Source organism: Danio aesculapii, chromosome 20, assembly GCF_903798145.1.
Source record: "Danio aesculapii chromosome 20, fDanAes4.1, whole genome shotgun sequence".
NCBI lineage: Eukaryota > Metazoa > Chordata > Actinopteri > Cypriniformes > Danionidae > Danio > Danio aesculapii.
The window spans coordinates 37097246-37118658 of record NC_079454.1 but is presented as its reverse complement, the minus strand read 5'-3'; positions in this window follow the sequence as shown (position 1 = coordinate 37118658).

Sequence of the window (21413 nt, the reverse complement as noted above, 5' to 3'; positions counted from 1 at the left end):
GAGAAAGTTACATAATGAACCAATCCTCATCACAAACAACTTTTCCCACAAGCAGAAAAGTTTATCAGTGTATAGAAGGTGCTCAGTGTCATTAACACAGCTACTAAACACCATTATGGTAACACGCATAAAATTAAAGTCATGAAATAAACATTGTTTATCAACATTAGATGTAACATAAATCTCTATTGTACATAACTGATGGGGAAACAACTAAAAAGATCCATAATATCCAATTCATACTTAAAACAATACTGCCTACAATTATGTGCACACCTATTCATTGTACATATTGCTGTCAACATTGTCAATTTTACATTATCCTGTTTTTTTTGTTTTGTTTTTTTGGGGAGTATGTTGTTGTATGTTGTAGTATTTTGCACTGTCGTTGTGTTTGCACTATCTGTATTTTGCACTGTCTGGAGCCAGCACCTAAGCTTTTCACTCATCATAGCACACGTGCTGCTGATGATGTGACAATAAAAAGTGATTTGATTTGATTTGATTAGTAATGTCAATAAAAAGTGATGTGCCATGAAGGAAATTCTGGCAAAGTCAATTTACTGTTATTCTCCGTATATATTAAGAAAACATACTGTTAACCAGGATACAGATTTTTACTGTAGCATTTTTACAGTTTTTTACCGTTGAAATCACGGCCATTTTTTTGTAAGTTTAAGTCAGTGTAAGTTTATAGGATGTTAATATCACTGCAATATTAAAGTACAATATTATAGGCTGAAAGATCCACTGTAAATGCTGCTTTCCGAATGTAAACATGTAAATACCTTAATCAAACTGTTACCGGCGTGTAGGATTTTCGCCGCATTTTGTGACAGAATAGTTTATACACACATGGTATACACGCATGGTATAGACGCTGCCTACCAAGTGCATCTAAGTTACCGAGAAATGCAGAGGTTTTTTTTCTCCCACTCGCCGTGTGGTATCAAACATTCCATTAAAACTAAACTTTCCAGCAGTTCATTCTCCCATCCAGTATCTTCTTTGTCATGGGGTGCATGCATGAAATGTTCCTGAATGAAAGTGAAAGTGCTAAACTGCAGTTAAAATTAAGAATTTGGCAAATAATTTGATTACTGATGTCCATGTAAACAGTCACTGTCTTTCTCTCCTGCGTCTGTGTGTTTGTTTTGCCTCCCCCGACACTCCCACCTAAACAGAGGTAGACACACCCACTTTCCTGACTTTTTCTAACTAGAGGTGTGAAAACACCTTGCTGAGACAGGGAGGTTTCATGGCCCTTTAAGCTGACAGATTATATATTTAAGATTATATCCCGCTATTAAAAAAAACAACAATGACTGAATGTTTTGAATGAGAAGTAATGTAGCAGTGGCAGGGTAAATTTCCACCATGGAAGAATGAATGTAGCGAAAACCATGATAAAGTATTACATTTCAGGAGTTCAGTACTTTCTCCTTGTGTCATTTCATTGTTATGACATATACGATTGGCACTTTACAAAAATATATAAATCGCATATCTTATCAATCTTATATATTTGTTCATTCTATTATCTACGATGCATTTTAAACATCATTATTTCTCAAACGTTCTACTTTTTTGAAGTATATATTTAAAGTGAAATGTATTTGAGGCACAACTACATTTTAACATCAAGAGTACTTGTTTTACCATATACTGTAGCAACCCTCAGCCAAGAAGCAGAAAATAACAAGTGCACTTTTGTAGTCATGACTGTGTCCTCATTACTCAAATTCTCCTCGTCTTCCAGCTCCAAAAAGAGACATTTGGCACAGCTCTTGGAAAACAACTAGCAGATTGTAAAAAAAAACCTCTTCTTTCTCTAGTCTAGTTGCTAGTATTGTTCTAGCCAGTCTTGCTTTCACCTCATTATGGGATGGCAGCACCCTCAGGTTAGGTGTCTTAATCAAAACACCCCACTAATGCAATGAAATCGAGGCTAATCTAAAAGCTGGCCTGTTTTCTACTCAGGTATAAAGAATAGCCTGTGGACTGCAGTGATAAAAGCAAATGAAAAAATCAAGAGGAAGGCGCTGGCTTCCTAGCTTTGGGTCCGGTTTGCATTGCCCTACTCTGCATTTGTTTTGTAAATGCTTCACTGCAAATGGGCCCCTTGCAGAAAAATACCATATTTATCATAATCACCTAAGTTCATGGAGATGGAAAAAGTGAATTACCGAGCCTCCGCCTTGCTGTGGGGTCTCCTCGCTCATTGGCCTGCGCACCTGCTCTCCTCTCCTCTGGTAATGGCTTTTGAGAGAGGATGACTGAGATGCACAGTGGGCTTTCTGTTCTGAATTATGTGGCCTACAGTAGATTTGTGAATGGAAACGAATTTTAGTAGACTGAAGACGGGATAAGGTATCTGCTATAAAATTAAGATTTATTTCTATTGTGCTAACTTGTTTTAGATTTCAGCAGCACCTGAAATGTGCAACACTAATGACATGGCTTGAGCAGATGACATAAACAGACAACTTCAGGATGTGGATTTATTGCAGAAAGAGAAAAAAAATAATGATCAAGTGGTGAAATGCTTGTGCATAGTTTTGTTTTTGTTTTGTCTAGGTTTGTTTTATTTTATTTATTTTATTTATTTTTTATTAATTTTTATTTTTTTATTTTAAATTTCATTTTAATTTAATTTAATTAAATTCTTTAAAAAGTTTTTATTTTTATTATTTTTATTTTATTTTAATTTATTTTATTATTTTTTATTATTTTTATTTTTATTTATTTTAAAATTTATTTTAATTTAATTTAATTTAATTCTAAAAAAAGTTATTTTTAATTTATTTTTATTTTTATTTATTTTTTATTTTATTTATTTATTTTATTTTAATAATTTTTTTTATTTTATTTTATTTTATTTTTTTATTTTATTTATTTTTATTTTATTTTATTTTTTTTATTTTATTTTATTTTTTATTTATTTTTAATTTTTTAATTTTTTTTTTATTTTATTTTATTTATTTATTTATTTTTATTTCAGACTGAATGTATGCCAGATCTGGGCTGAGTTACCTGCAACATTAACAACAACACTTAAATAAGAGTGTGCTGATTAACTTATTTCAAGCATATGAAATGAAAAAAAAGCTTAATCAAAAAACTGGGAATTTTGGAAATGAAAATGTCAGACAAGTGGATGAGTATTCAATTTTAATAAATGTGGAATTCGCTTCATTGCAAAGAATTAAAGGTCACCGATAGGCGGCACGGTGGCGCAGTTCGTAGCACGTTCGCCCCACAGCAAGAACGTCGCTGGTTTGAGCCTCAGTTGGGTCAGTTGGTGTTTCTGTGTGGAGTTTACATGTTCTCCCCGTGTTCGCGTGGGTTTCCTCCGGGTGTTCCGGTTTCCCCCACGGTCCAAAGACATGCGTAATAGGTGAACTGGGTAAGCTAAATTGTCCCTACTGTATGTGTGTTAATGAGTCTGTATGGATGTTTCCCAGTGAGGGGTTGCAGCTGGAAGGGCATTCGCTGTGTAAAACGTGTGCTGGATAAGTTGGTGGTTCATTCTGCTGTGGTGACCCCTGATTAATAAAGGGACTAAGCCAAAAAGAAAATGAAGGAATGAATGTTTTTTTATTGTTCGTTTTTACTTTATCTATAAGCTATTGTGCCCCAAAACAGTGACAAAATTCGCATTTAAAAGATATAAAACTGATATAAACATGTAAAGGTTGTGGTTTGTCACTTCCACCTAAATTGATCAACGTTTTAATTCATGTCACCTCATACTTCAGTTACTCATCAAATCATAACCAATCAAATGCATGGTAGTATCTGGCATGCCCTGCCCCCTTCAAGACGCTTCTCATTTTCTTTTCATTTGATGTGTTTGAGCTTAAGCTGGCAGAGTTGTGATAAAACAAATTGCAATTGGCTGTTTAAAAAAAGAGGAAGGAGCTACACACTATTGCCCACCCTCTCTTCGTGTTTGATTGAGATTGTCAAACATTGAATAAAAATTCATTTTTCACCTTCTTCTTACACCTTTAAGTATTGTGTAATGTTGTAAAAAAAAAAAAAAAAGAATAAGCACAGGCCACTGTTAGATAAATGCTTTGATATCACTTATTTAAAGATTGAATGATCAGAATTGTTATTGTATTAGCCAGTTGTGATGACAGCAACAGTCAATATTAGCTACAAAAGTCTAGTCTTTCCATACAAAAAACTACTTAAACTGTATATTGCTGGAATTTTTTTGTACACCATCATGAGTAATTTAGTTTAAGCTGTTTAACATTATTGTTATTTTTTAATGGTATTAAAAATACAGGCTGATGGGTTTAGCAAAAGCATATACAGTATCAGCAGTTAAGATATTTGGAGGTCGCTTAGGTCTGTCTTTAACACTTTCAAAATTAGCATTAAATATTAAAATTAATGGGGAATGTAACCCACTGGTCCTATACCACCCAACACACTCTCAGCTGGGATCAAACCGCCAATTCTTTGCATGAGAGTCGGTTGCTTTAACAAGGAGGTTGAAGACCATGGCCTGTAGCATCTGTCACTAGAGTACCTTTTAGAGATCAGAGGAGTGAGGTTTTACCTGCACAGTATTTCACTAGCTGGCCTCTGGTACACTTACCCCCTAAAGCTTACTCCCATCCAGGTCACAGCGCCAATGTGTACACCAACAAATTAGTTTTTTAGTTCAATTTACATGATTGAAGTTTCAACCCAACTGTTGTGCAAAGTTTTGTTAAAATACAGATATGCTACATAATTTTATGTCTTCTGACTGCTTTAACGTTACACTTTTTAAAACACTGGGTTGTTTTAACCAAACGTTGGTTCAAATATGGATGAACCATTTTTTTGTATTAAATTTTAACTGACACTTTTTAACCCAACAGTAGGGGTTGTCCATATAGGACAACAAGAAAACAAAAGTATTATCATGTAGGATTCATCTACACACTCAAAAAACGGCTAGGTTGCTTAAACCCAACATTGCATCAAATATGGACACCCTAATCCTAGCTTTAACATGATTATTTTGTTAGAAAATGTAATTTATCTTTTTCTCCAGATTTTATCTAAATTATTGCCTTAATAATAATTCAAGAGTTTGCATTTCAATATTGCTTGATAATATTAGCAGGTTTGGCATGCTGTCCCGGGAGAGAACCCTGAGCTCTGAGATAATTGAGCCCAGGGCTCCTGCCTGGTCAATGAGCATGTAAGGGGGTATGAGGTCAGGTAGTTCTTGAGAGCTCTCCCTGGTAAAGGGGGAGATGGGGTGGATGAGGGATTCTTAAATATCCAGTCTAGATTTACTCCCTTATCTTCATTTTCATTGTGAATTTGCATTAATCCAATTGGCTTGCGTATGATTACAGATGGGAAGCAGACACGAGCAATCATATCACGTGCTTCTCTCGAAATTAGTTTGTGAAACTTCACTTACATTTAAATGGGGCTTTTTAGCGTAATGGCTGGATTTCACTATATTTGACCCAACATTGGATTAAAACAACTCACGGCATATTCTACAGTGTGGGGTTTAGCAGTCCTGCATGCTAATACTTTTTCTTGTTTTATTCCTATTTCAACAACCCATCGTCCTAAAGGGATTTAATATTCCATAACTTCCATGTTTATTTCTCTTTTGTCCTGTCAGGATAGGTAGGAATTAAGCAGGAAAGATGGAGGAATCTGTTCTCATTTCCACCGTTGAGTTGCTAATCCCCAGCTGCCATGCTCTGTGGACGTCTGCTCAGCACCGATTCTACCTCGCAGTGTCACAAATCCTATTTCACACACCCTTACTATACTTCATTATGTATGACATGCCTGAGAGATAAAAATGGATGGCGTGCAGCCGTTTAGGCATTCTGTCTTTTCCATGAAGCGCTGCTGAGGAAAAACAAATGAAATTGTCAATATTGTTGAGAATATGGCTAATGGAGAAATGTCCACAAATACGAGGAAGTTGAGCAAAAACTTCATAGACTCAAAACCTTATTTTGCCACCTCGAGAAGAACAAATGTGATTTATTAGAGCTGAAAAGGTGATTTTTAGGAACATAAAAAGCTGAAAAGGAACATTCTACCACAATGAAAAGTTGACGGTTTCTTTAACCTCGCTCGCGGTTTCTCAGCAAATGTTAATTTAGTTTGGATGAAACAGAGCTGCAGGGTATTCCAGTCTGACTCATCATTGCTGTTCTGGTAAATAAGAACATTCACAGAGGAAATCAACACTTTCTGGATTCTCTTTGATCTATTTCAGGGCTGGAGCAAGTGTGGGAGTGTAGAAGATGCACTCGCACCGCAGTTGTCGAGTTTACCTGTAAACATTCACTTAATAATCCACTTACATTCTCTCAATTGAAACACTAGATTGGATTTTGCCTTTTTATTATAGAGATTGCCTCATTATGCAAACTTGGACAGCTATGAGAGTCATGTTTGCACATTAGCTCCCTTTAAAAGAGCAGTTAACCCCAAAAATAAAATGCATCAACATTTGCTCACCTATGTGTTATTCCACATCTTTCTGTGATAATTATTATTTTTAATTTTTTATATATATTTTTAGATTCGATGGAATGGAAAAGGAGATAATTTTATTAATGTAGAAGTTGAGTGAATTAAGCACAATGGCTTGCTGTTCAGAGCACAGTTTTGATGCCACTGGAAGTAGTTTTAAAACACTGGGTTGTTTTAACCAAACATTGATTCAAATATGGACCAACCGTTTTTTTTTGTATGAAATTTTAACTGACACTTTTTAACCCAACAGTTGGGGTTATCCATATAGGTCAACAAGAAATCAGAATTATTAGCATGCAGGATTCACTTACACACTCTAAAAAAGGCTGGGTTCTTTGGATCCAACTTTGCGTCAAATATAGACATCCTAACCCAACCATTGGACTAGAAAGTGTCATTTATTTTTTCCTCAGATCTATTATAAAGTAATTACACTTAATAATAATAAAATTTAAATGACATTTTTAACCCAATGGTTGGGTCTGGCTATATTTTGACCCAACATTTGGTTAAAACAACTCAGCATATTTGAGCAGTTTAGCAGTCCTGCATGCTAATACGTTTTCTTGTTTTGTTTCTATTTCAATAATTCATCTTGCTAGGGATTTAATATTCCATGACTTCCATGTTTATTTCTCTTTTGTCCTCTCACACTGTCAGGACAGGTAGGAATTAAGCAGGAAAGATGCAGGAATCTGTTCTCATTTCTGATAACATTAGGTAATATCGTATAACTGCCAGGGGGCCACTGTATTTATTTACCCATGCATATGACTATTGATTTGATTATTGTCTTGATGTAATGTTTAGAGTCTTTATTTTTAGTCATTGATTTAAAATGCTGGTGGTTCATTCCGCTGTGGCGACCCCTGGTAAAGAAGGGAATAAGTCGAAGGAAAGTGAGTAAATGAGAACTAAAATTCTGAGCTAACCAATTAAAAAACATGGCATTTAGTATCTTTAAAGGGACATCATTTACTCATGCTTCACTTGTCTAAAACCTGTTTGAGATTCTTTCTTTTGTTGAACACCAAAGAAGTTATTTTGAAAAAAGTTGGAAAACGATAACCATTAACTTCCACAGTAATTGTTACAGTAATTGTAAAGTCAATGGTTAACGGTAGGGATGTTCTGATGAGGTTTTTTGCCCTTGAGTCAGAGTCATTTGATTTTGAGTATCTACCAATACCGAAACCTGATCCGATACTTCTACAATACATAAAAAAAAGAATAAAGAGAGCGAAGAAACAGGTCCAGAAAGTTCCTTATTTTTTTATTCATTTCACTTTATTTTAACATTCAACAACTCTGTTAACAAACAGAGCACTTCTAGCTTGAACAATCAAGTTATAAATAACAGAAATTCTTCACTTTTGGACTTTGCAACCGTAAATATATTTTTTAAAAATCTAAAAACAAATAGCACCTCAACTTAAAACACCTGGCAGGCAATTCCAAGTTTACATACCTCACAGTTTGCTATGCCAATGTTGTCATCATCCACTCAATAATACCTCCAGACTGCAGACAAACTCGCGCTTTGCGCTACAAGCTTTTTCCGTGTTCTACTTTGCCGGCATTCTGCGTCTCTGCAACAAAGTGATGTCATGTCGTGTACGTTGCTGTTTTTGTGAGAAGTCAAGAAGGAGGCCTAACTCTGTGCCACCGCATAACAATGTGTAAAAAAAAAAATGTGAATATATATATATATATATATATATATATATATATATATATATATATATATATATATATATATATATATATATATATATATATATTCGAGTCTTGATCGGGAGGTAACGTCCGATTCCGATCGAGTTTGAAACCATGTGATCAGGCCCGATTTCTGATCTCGTGATCAGATCGGAACATCCCTAGTTACCGGTTTCTAACATTCTTCGAAATATGTTATTTTATGTTCAACAAAAAAAAAAGTCATAAAGTTTTGAAACTACTTGGGGTGAGAAAATAGTGAGGATATTTTCATTTCTGGGTGAACAGTCCCTTTAATACTTGTTTGGCAATTTTGTTTCATCCATTGTGCCTAAAACTGATTAACTAATGGATGTATGGAAACATTAGCGCAATAAAAAATACAGTAAGTGACCAACTCAACAGCTGGGTTTAAGTTGAGTAACAATAATGTTATTGCTTTTTTAAAATAGTTTTTGTAAATTTTTTTAATCTAATTTAAAACTTAACTGTTATGTCTGTCTATATTGGACGTAAGTTTAGTTTGAAACCAGCCAATTCGAATGTTATTACTTGATTGATGGGGCATTATTAGCTGATAGATATGGGCTAGTAGGGGCCTTCTGCACCTACTAGTATGCTGAGAAGGCTGTTATCATCCATCTACATAAGTTAACGAGAATTATTTAAATTATGTATTTATTAATTTCCCATTAATTGTATTTTATTAACGTCTACCCCTACCCCAACCCAAAACCCAACCATCACAGTAATGTAAAAACAGATCTGGAGTCTTCTCTATTAGTATAGCTGATCAACCATGTGGATGGATTATAACAGCTTTCTGAGCCTACTTGTAGTAGGTTGTACTGCCCATATAGATCATATAGTACGGTTTCACGGCCCATATAGATCAGCTAATATCCACAGCTCCCATTCTCTGGCTTCACATTCAAAGCGAGTGTTAAAACAACCGAGCAACAACCCAGCGTTCCTTCTATTAGGTTGTATATTGCAAATAAATGACCTGTCCTCTTATAATTTGTCTCTTTTTATTTCATTTTTCACATGCAGTATTTAAGCAGAGATCCCAATTACCACTTCACTTTCCATTCGTTGTTTGTGATAAATTAATTGACAAATAGTTGAGCTAGAAGTTAACATGTCAGAGCAAGACAGAAACCTTTCAAAAGTGCCACATTTTGGAAGCAAACCTGTGAATAGCATTTTTAGCATCTTCTGCATGTATCTGCATGGATGCTAACAGCTAGCCAATTGCAGCAGTCACCAAGTGTATATTGTAATGTAAACTCATTTGTTATCCATGCATGTAATTGTGCACTTTCACGCCCATGTCCACCCGGACGGTTAAAGAGCAACTCAGGCCTTCTCTGATACGTTTATTTACCATTATACTCATGCTGGCACAACCATCTGTCAGCTAACCCTGCTACATGGAGCTGTAGTTTGAGATGCTCTTTGGAATATTAAAAGCCTTTACAATGCCTGTGAGTAATGACTGTCATCATCATTGGCTTTGGGAATTTATTTAGGTAATGAAAAAAAATCCAGCCACTATATATCATTCAGTGGAAAGAGGTAATTTCGTGATCTATTATCTTACTTGCAGATCGCCTGCTAGATTGGAAAACATGGCAAAATGTATAACTAACATTGTGCCCGGAGGGGATTTTGTTCAGCGTTGTTTTGAAATGGTGCATGTATCAGTATTTTGAGGCAATTTCTTGTATCTGACAGCATGATGTTATAAAAGAAATAGAAAGAAAACAATTCACCATTATTAATTTGACTGGTCTTGACAGTTCACATTTCAGAAGATGTAAATTGGACTTGTGGAAGAGCAATTTAAAAGATATCCAGACATTTTAATGGAAGTTCAAATGGTCCTCAGAACATATTCAGAAACAAAGCACATTTTGTGTGCATGTGAAATACAAAGTTGTTGTTTTATCCTAATAAATATTTATTGTATATTCACCTTTCACATTATCAAATTAATTTGATTGTATAAAATGTTCATTTTAAATGACATATAATATTTTAATTGTTATTTATTTACAAACATGTCATTTATAGAAGACAGTAGCCTGAAAATGCAAGCTTTTAAAATATTTCAAAGTTTTTGAAAACCATTTATTTGTTATTGCCATATAAAACATTGCGAAATCATTGACATTATGTGCATTATGTTCAATTTACAGATGCACAATAGTATTGGCAGTGGTGGAAAGAGTATAGAAAAATCATACTCAAGTAAAAGTACCATTCTTTGCCCAAAAATGTAGTGCAAGTAGAATAAAAGTGTCTGTTGTAAATATTACTCAAAGTATGAGCAAAAAGTAGCCTTTTTAAAAGTACTCAAGAGTAGTGAGTGTTATGCTGTAAAAAGCTGTTGCGTTAACATGCAATTTGTGTGAGTGTGACTAAACATAACATTCTGTAGTACATTTAGTTATTGTTTAAGACTATTTGGTATTTCAGACATTATACAGTCTTCATCTTTCTGTGTGCTATTAGATTGGACAGGAATCACAGAATGGACTTTTCTACTTTAGCCAATCCCCATAGACAGGAAAAAATAAAGTAGTGACTGATTGAAGAAAAATAGTGGAGTAAAAGTACTGATACTGTGGTAAAAAATTTCTCAAGGGAAAGTACACATTTTGAAACTAAATTACAATTCCTGAAAAAACTACTCAATTACAGTAATTTGAGTATTTGTAATTTGTTACTTTACACCACTGAGGATTGGTGAATTTAATTAACTAGATGTAATAGCTTGAAATGTAAATTTAAAAATGTAAACCATGATGATGTAAAAAAATGGCAGAAAGAAATATTGTTGTTGATGTCCACTAAGATATCCCTCATTCTGCATTACCAGCCTGATCTCACTAGGAAACGTAAGTATTTTATGTTTTGTCAGTTCAGTGGCTAATTCGTACCAATTTGGCGTGGCACCCAACCCTGCCTCTAAACGCAACTGTCATTGGTTAATGAGCAAATCGTACTTAATTGTACAAATTAGATCATACGAATTAAATACGAAATACAAATTCAATACAAATTAAATACAAATCTTACAAATTTATACGAGTTAGCCACTAAATCAAAAAGTTACAAATTGCCGTGAGATTGTGTTGGCATTACTCACAGGAGGTTTTCTGCTTCATTTACAGAAGTAATGCATGAATTTAATTTTATGCACTGATAAAAGTTAGAATAGTTAGTTCTATTAAGAAACTACCCATGAATTAGTGTCATAAAATCACAAGGCAAGTTTATTTATATAGCACATTTCATACACAGTGGCAATTCAAAGTGCTTTACATAAACAGGAATAAAAGAGACAAGTATGAGAAAATAAAAACAAATTATAAAAGTGATTTAAAAACAGATTAAAATGTGTTAAAACAAGTCTAAGTTGATATAACGGTTAGAACCTACAGTTAAAATCGCAGTATGAAATTAAAACAGGCAGTATTGACATCAGCTATTGGTATGGTAGCACTGACTGCTTACCTCTGTTTGTCCAGCTTTTTAAAGTATGCCTAGTTTGCTCAGTAGCTCACTGTGAATGCCACTAGACTTGGAGGGTGGAGCAGAGCAGACCGTTGTCGAGTTCGACAAAGGGTGGTTCTAGAAATCATGTAAAATACAACCCAAAAAAGCAGCATGCACTGTAATGAATTATATGATCACTAAGTCATGGCAACATATGTTTTTAGTTCATTGTAACTAATTTAATTAAACTAATCATGTTCCAACTTAATTTTATGAGTTATGCAAGCTGTTTTAAGTCAGTTTAATATAAGGTTAATAAGTTAGTTTTATATAAGTTATGCTCCAACTACTTAAAAAGCAAATAATTGTGCACAATTCACTGCTTGTGAGTTTGCTGGACAGTCTTTTACTGAGACTGAGGAATGGTACAGAACGAGCCGCTATTACACTACTAGGGAGAAATGCTGTAAAACTCCATCTCTCTCTCTCTCTCTCTCTCTCTCTCTCTCTCTCTCTCTCTCTCTCTCTCTCTCTCTCTCTCTCTCTCTCTCTCTCTCTCTCTCTCTCACTTTGGACATTTGACCCGCTGGGGTGTTCGTGAGGTAACTTTTCCTCTCCTTTTGCCTATTAAAGTGATACTTGTGGATCCAGACACGAGCATGCCTGTGGAGCGAGTTTTCTTCACCGCGTCTATTACGGATTACCTGTGATAACCGCGTATTATGCGCATAAAGACTGCAACTGCAGCTGTTCTTCCCGCATCACTCATCGGTGAACAGCGCTTTCATTTCTAAAGCCAAGCGCAGCCCTTTCTGTTGAGCGGGTGAAGACAATGACCAATCTTAGGTGTGTAAGAACTCGCTTGACAGCACTCAAAGAGCAAGCGGGATAATATTTACATTAGTTTATTTGCTATAAATGCTCATGTTGTCTTCTGTGCACGTATTGGAGAAACATTCAAAAAGAGTGTTTTCTTTGAGCAGGTAAAATTAAAGGTACAGTTAATATATATTACTGCTTGTATTTAAGCACAAAATTGTATTACAAATAATATATAAATATAAATATATTTCTAGATTTTAATATAAAAAAAATTCTGGTGTTGTGAAGAAAAAATCTAATTATGTATGGAAAGCATCGTCAATACACCACGATGCACCAAGATTGAACAAAGATTGTAATTGAACCAAACCATGACAGCAGTGTAGGTTCACACCCCTAATTATGTACAACGACAATCCCACTGGCTTCTCTCAAGGACGCTCACGAGAAAGACGCTAATATGCACAGAAATGTTTACAGCAACCTTTAGTGTAATAAGTTTAGCTTAATAAAATTAATATCTATTATAAAGAAATTAAATTAAGTTATCAAATCTCATTAATCTTTTCTTCACAGTATAACTTACACATTCTGATTAAAGAGCACCAAATGAATCTCGTTTATTTCAATTTTTCACTTGATTATATTGAATAACAGAGGTGTCTCTTTAAATCTGCACACATCTGACGTTATAATGAAAGCATTCGATTACTTTCCTAACTTTTTATGCTCATTTAGAACAAAATTAGTTGTGTTTAAAAAAAAAAACACTAAAATCGACATCTTTAGATATTATTATTATGTTTGCATGTCTGTTTAAACATGCATCCAAAAACCAGACATTCACTCCGCGTCAAATCGCATGTACAGAATTCATTTGTGAAACAGCGTCTATTTATTACTGTCACTATGAGCACGTCATCTGACAGTCACACACTGCTAAATGACTTTTTTGAAGATTGCATAGGAAGGGCGACGGCCCCTGTAATGAAAAGGAAGGGAATTGCGCCGTTTTTATATTTTTCAAAATGTTTTCATTCCTAAATAAAATGAAAGCACAGAACAGATTCACGTTTCAAGAGTTCCCACTTAGATATGCTTGGCGTATAAAGCAGGTTTGGCATGCTGTCCCGGGAGAGAACCCTGAGCTCGGAGATATTTGAGCCCAGGGCCTCCGCCCGGTCGATAAGCATATCAGGAGATCCGAGATCAGGTAGGTCTCGAGAGCTTTAGAAAAGGGAGGAGGAGATGGGGTGGAAGGGGGGATTCTTATAAACGAAGATAGAACAGTAGGGAGAAATTGATCCATTTATAGTAAACTAGGATCACTTTGATTGGATTATTACTGATTACAGATGAGTGGCCAGACGTGCTCAATCATATCACGTGCTCCTCTCGAAATTAGTTTATGAAACTTCACTTAATTTGAAAATTTCTAAATACGGGAGAAATACGGGAAAATACCTTTACAGGATAATAGCGTTATAGAAGTGTAAAATATGAGAGAATCCCGGGAAAAATGGGAGGGTTGACAGGTATGTAATTGAGATTATATATATAAAAAATATACACAACATCCTCTATTTGTGAAAACAAAAACTTCAAGAAAATGTAGTCCAGGGTACATATTTGTCGGTTCTCAAAAAATGTAGTCCTGGGAACATATTTTCAATGAGCATGGTTTGACTTCATGACACAACATTTTGATGCTTTGTGGATCACGCAACTACAAATCCCAAATAAATGACTCTGCCACCAATCTTTCCTGTTAATAGTCGTTCATATGTAAATTGCACCTGCAGTGTAGTGTACTGTAATTTCTGAAGGCATCCTTTATGAATAATGCAAAACTGTTCCCATACCCCTCCCTGTGCAATTTGAGATTTATTTGCATGGTCCCCTGCGAGATCTCATGCGAAGATGCTGTGCCACAGCTAATACATTTCTTAATAGCCACAATTATGGCAGACTGACAGTTTTATCAATAGATTTATATTAGAAAGCCACAGTCACTCGTGGGCTCATTTTGCAGACTACACCAGATAGCGAAACAGATAGCAGGGTGTTGTGCTGCTGCTTAGGTGTTTGTGGATTTATTTGCAGGCTTCTGAGGTCCTTTCCTCTGAAGGCCCCTCTTTCCTCCTGCATTGCTTTATGTACATAATCAATTATTTAGCATGCAGTTTTCAACAGCACAAACCTCCCGCTATGCTGAACTGAGGGCTTCCTTCTGCAAATGCTGCAGTGCTGTCATTCATCAACATTCCAGTTATAAGCACTGTTGAGCACTGAAGACCTTTACACATGCTCACTGGTACAGTGTGTACAATAGTACTGGATAAACATTTATCAAATGTGATCCTGGACTACAAAACCAGTCACAATGTCATTGTGGAAAAAGATCTTTATCTAACACTTATGTATTGTTGGAGATGTTTTCATCCACTCTGGGGAAATTTGGAGTCTTAAGTTGGCCATACCTTTTTCTGTGTTTCAATTCAATTCACCTTTATTTGTATAGCGCTTATACAATGTAGATTGTGTCAAAGCAGCTTCACATAAAAGGTCACAGTAAATAGGAACAGTGTAGTTCAGTTTGTAGTGTTTAAGTTCAGTTCAGTTTAGCTCAGTTCAGTGTGGTTTAATAATCACTACTGAGAGTCCAAATATTGAAGAGCAAATCCAACGATGCGCAGCTCTACAGATCCCGAACCATGCAAGTCAGTGGCGACAGTGGAGAGGGAAAAAAAACTTCACTAAAGGCGGAAGTGAAGAAAAAAAACCCTGAGAGAAACCAGGCTAAGTTGGGCACGACCATTTTAATTTAGTTTCAGCTAGCAGAATGATTTTTGGTGACTAATCTTATTTTGACACGTATTTTGAAAAAAAGCTTTGAATTAAAAAAAAACTCACCAATTCACTCTGGGCAATTTTCCTACTTTTTTTGTTATGTTCAGGGTGAAAACATCATCTTGGACATGTGAAACAACATTATCTTTAATACACTGTTTTTGATTAATTTTCATTTTTGTTCGTTGGTGGTTTTCCCTGTTGGGAAGAGGTAAAATTTGTAATTTTTACCATTGAACATCAGTTGGCACTATTAACCCTTTAGATAGGCCTTTGCAAAAAAAAAAAAGCGTAGTTTCCGCATTTTATATGGAGCATAACAGCAAATTAAAGTGTGTGCATGTTTGTCTGAGGCTGCATTTACACTGCATCGTTCAAGTGACTCACTTCAGATTTTTTTTCCTCCTATGTGGCACAGATCGGATATGGTCCATGTTCATGTAAGTAGGAAAAAATCACATGGATTCCTATTTACTCAAATCAGATTCAGTCCAATGTTCGTATGTGGAAATTTATCCAACATGAATTGGATCTGTGTACTCGTGTCTGCAGTGTAAGCAGGTGGATCGGATTTTCACCCAGTAGTATCTGGATGCAGCCTTTATGATGCAAGCTGAAATTGCATCACTCAGCGATGCAATGTCATACACAATGCACTCAATCGAGTGAGTGACGTCACTGTGACGGGTAGGGTTAGGGGTGGGGTTAGGTGAGCGCATTAAAAAGCATTGGATGCAGCTCAGATTGCACTACAACAGGTCTGCATCCAGACCCATCTCTTTTCACCTGTCAATGCGAGTTGCGCATCATTAAAAACCATAGAGAATGACGTCAATTCTGACGCTTTCATTTCAGAACAGACTTCAGCCCCAAACCTTAAATCCCATACACAAGGACTAAAAAAAACTTTTATATTGTCATATAGCACAAGTATTTAAGCATATTAACGAGGGAGAGAGAGAGAGGGGGAGAGAGACAGTGAGAGACAGAGCATAATATCCACCACATAACCAATATAAATTAATATAAAACTGTTGCATACATCACGTGCATAAATCACGCCATGGACAATACATTAGGATGAATACTGGTTTAAAAAATCGAATAAAAGAAGATGGCCAAATGAGAACTTTTCTGTCATATTTTGTCAAAAAGAATTTTAAAAAAATGAAACAAATAGCAAATAGATTAAATACAGGAACGGAATAAAGGGCGCTCTTTTATTATCAGCTGTCAGTCAGCGCCCGCTCTTTTTTTTTTCCTGGTCGTTGCACCTTTACTATGTGCTGTGTAAATGCAGACGATCGGATATGAGTCACTTTTAAAAGCTGATGTAAGCTGGTCAACAAAAAAAATCGGATACATTTACAAAATCGGAATTGACCATCAAGATCTGCAGTGTTAATGCAGCCTTAGTGTGTGAGAGTAACCTTTACACACTTACCTTGATGTGTCTGAGAAAATCCAAATATGCATCTCAGCTCTCAGAACTACATCAAGTAAATGAAAACAAAGACTGTGTATTTATGCACTATCAAATGTGGTTATAATGGTAATCAATGGGGCAAAAACTGCCATCAACAGTAAATTAGGTAGAATGAAAATCTAACAATGCATCAAAGCCAATGTGGTTACTAATCGTTCACGTGTCCAAGACTGTAATAAAAGGTTAAAAAAATCCAGTCGGATTACTTTTTATATTGAAAATACGTCATTTTGTGTGTTTTTTTCCACCAAATTAGTGACATCATTTATGAGTTTGCCATTTAAAGAATTAAAATCCTCTAATTTTCTAAGCAATTCAGTAGTTTTGATCAGGACTGAGGTTGATTAACAGATTTATGTAAAAGAAATGTGAAAAAACATTAATCAGATGCATTTTTACAGCAGTTTAATTCAGTGGATGTTTTCATCCCCAACATAACAAAAGGGTAGTAAATTTGAACAGTGCACAAGGGTTAATTTTCCAATTTTCTGGAACAAAAAGAAAAATTAATAATTTTGACCCATACAATGTATTTTCTTACAGCCAAAAATATACTAGTTTTGTCAAGAATCACTAACTCAAGAAGAACAATAAAATATTAGTAATGTACAAACATTTATTTATTTATTGTTGTTTCTGTTTAACGAGGAACTTTCTTGTCATCAAGGAATGAATAAATGTGTATCGGTTTCCTTAAAAATATAACGTGACATTAATAATAGTAAGAACTGCTATAATGATTGATGAAGATCATGAGACACTGAAGACTAGAGTAATGAAACACAAATATAACTGAATATAAATTAAATACAAAATAAAAGTATATAACTCCAGTTAAGTTGTATCATTTTAACCCAAATATCCCTGATATATGCTATAAATGTAAACAAGAGATATTTCATTGGTTGTGGAAGTGTTTTAAAGTCAATTGTTTTATGGGTTAAAATACTGAAAATCATTGATAAAGTAATTTATTTTGATCCCAGCTTCTATTTAAAAAAAAAAAAATGCACTGCATTTTCTCACAAAGCAAACAATTTACAAAAATGCGCTGCATTTTATCACAACACAATGAAAATGTTTCAAGGAGACGCTAAAACATAACGGACCCAATTATTTAGGTTATGGTTACTTTGGCTAATACATTGGAACAAACATAACATAACCACATCACCTACAACTTCACTGAGCAATAGTCACATAATTTCCGTTGTGTTCCATTTTTTTTTGAGAGAAAATGCAGCGTGTTTTTCGTAAATTGTTCGCGTTGTGAGAAAATGCAGCTAATTTAATTAATTTGTTTGCATTGTGAGCATTTACAGCATTTGTGTGTTGTCAAACGAATAGCAATCTTTTCTTAATTTGCTGGCATTTTTTGTAATTACATGTGTTTTCTTAAATTGCAGCACGCTAAGCTCTTTTGGCCACCGTATAAAAGTCCTCTTCAAACATCTGGATTTGATGCAATTTTGCAACAATATATATTTTCTTGACTTTTTTCTTTCTCTTTGGTTTATATAACCCATGTACATTCAGATTTCTTTTCCAAATAATCATTTTAAGCTGTGAAATATGCTCTAAAATTTTTTTTTCCAAATAAAATTGCATGATACAATTAATAAAATAGACTCCTTTTTCTTTCTATAGACCTAATAGCAAAACTATAATTTCCTGTATCGCTCTCTGATGAATCATTAGCAGAGTTACACCAAAAAGGACTCATGTTTTGTGACATACTAACATGCTTTTGGAAATTCGAGCTGCTGTCCTTCTCATTTGAGCGTGATCATTCATGTGACCACCCGGCAGACAACTTCTAGCCCGTGTAAATGCAGAGCGATTCAGCGGAGATTTAGAAAGCAGTCATTGGGGTTGTGATGGAGAGCACGGCTGACAGTGATGTACGAGCAGGCAGAATAGAAAAACACTGAGCTTATAAAGCCTGTGGATGAATGGAGCAATATTTCAATATGTAATAGTGGCCTGTCACAGTCCCTTACGGCTTCACGCGTGCATCTGTCTCTGTTTGGACTCACATTTCTGATTCATAATCTGAGCATGAGCGCAAGCAATATTACACTTGATTTCCATTAAATATGCAGCAGTTTATTTTCCTGCCAGTCGGCAATAATGCAGAAGGTGCCATTTGATATTTTAATCGAAAGCGGCGAGTTTGATAATGGATTGTGAGTCATTTGAGATGAGCTTGTTTTATGTTTTAGACACAAAAGTTTGGGATTGGTTAGGTTTTCAGATGTTTTTGAAAGAAGCATCTTCTGCTAACCAGTAAAGTACAAATGAAATCAAAGCTAACCATATGATTTTGTTAGCTCACATTGCTAGTGTTGTGGTGAGCTATTCACCCTTGCATCTTATTAAAGGGCCATGAAACCCCCCTATTTTGGTTCAAGTCTACTTCAGAATTTTTTTTTAAAATGCTTCGTGATGGGCGAGGAGCTCTGAGAGCAGAGGGAGGAGTGGGCGTGGCCAGCAGAGCAGGGGAAAAAGAGGGGAGCAAACAAAATGAGACACAAACCGTGAGGAGGCGCATGATTTTATAGTTTACAAAGTTAAAATGTAGTAAATAATTCAATGCCCTGCTACATTTGTTATTTGTAATTTCTTTTACACATAACCACAATTTGTTTTATCATTATAAAGATAAATATGTTTATATAAACACTATAAATGAGGACGACTTCTCTCCTCCTCAATCCCTGGGTCTGAATGCAGACACAGTGGAGAGCAGTGCAGCAGGTCTGTCTATTTCAACCATTAACCCTGCCGGTAATCTAGAGGATTTTAAACGTAGTCAAACACAGCAGCACGGATATAGGCGACGTGTATTAATGGTAATGAATTAAATTGATAAAAGACAAAGTCTGCCATTTGCAATTCTTGTACAGCTCTCCCGATAAAAATGCTTGCTGCAAACCAACAGCTTTGCTGTATCGGCCCTGACAGAATCACTGGGAAAAACATGCAACAAACCCAGTGGATCATGGAAATAAACCTATACGACCCGTGCCGTGCGCAGACGTGCTCTCTTAGTCATTGGGTCTCACAGCTTGGCAGGTCTGCCTTGTTTTCGGAAAGCATGTGCAGTCATAAATAATTAAGAAGCAGGGTCTTCACATAGGATAAGAAAACTCCACTATGAATAATAATGAAAAACCGACGATAGCTGATCATCACTCCACTAGCTGATGCGCGATATGTCACTGATTTTGATCCCGCCCCAAAAATTATTTTTTGGAAGATGAATTTAGCTGACAAAAGCTCAAAATTATCCAGTTTTCCCCACAATTAAAGCTGACAGGTGCTAACATTGTCTTAACTGATGCTCAACACACACAAATTTGTTCAAATTTGTTCAAATACTTTAAAAAAAGTACTCCAGGGTGTCTTGAACCTTTAATAAAAAATAAAAAATGTGCCCTTTGTAACCTTTAATTGAAATCTGAAAATGGACTTACTGTTTGTTTTGAGCTACATTCTCAGATTACATATTTTTTTGGTTAACATACTTAGCCACACCCCTCCAACAAATAAGTGCCTGTAAACAGAAACTTCCAATGTTTGTCCCACATCTTCTGAGTGGTCTACTGCTTTAGAACTGACTTGACATGGTGTCTGAAAAACGCATCACTGTATTTATTTGATCAAAACCACAATAAAAAACATAAAATTAATATTGTGAAATGTTAAATAAACTACGTTTAAAGTGTGCGTTTAAAGAAGTTTAATCCTGATTTAAAAATATATTTTCAACATCATTACTGCAATCTTTATAGTCACATGATTTTTCAGAAATTCAGTAACACTTTACTTTAAGGTTGTATTAGTTAATGTTAGTTAATGCATTTACAGACATGAACAAACAATGAACAATACATTTGTTATGGTATGTATTCATGTTTGTTTACCAACATTACAAGCATAAATATGGATATTAATAATGCACACACACACACACATATATATATATAAATATATATATATATATATATATATATACAAATATAGTCAGTTGAAGTCAGAATTAACAGGGGGCTAATATAGGGGGCTAATAATTCAGGGGAGTTAAGTGTGAATTACAGGGGGGTTTGAGGGGATTGACCCCCTATAATGCTTGATCCCCCCTAAAGGACGTCAAAACATGGGGGGGTCGTCCTTTAATAGTGAAATTTATTTCACTCTGATATGTGTTTTAAAAAATAATATTAATAATTAAAATAATAGGTAATATAAATCAACATTTGTCCACCCCTAAAACGGTTCAAATCATTGTGAATGCATAATCCAGCCAATCAGTCTATTTGGGGAACAGTCTGAAATTGGTCAATGTATAATTCGCACATATAATTACAATTACATCCAAAGATGCTTCTCCTTCATTCACTTTTGATGTATTTTGATGTTCATTCACTTTTAATGTAGCCTTGGCCAGGAAGAGTGGATGTCATCAGGCACACGCACACGCACACGCACACACACACATACACACACACAT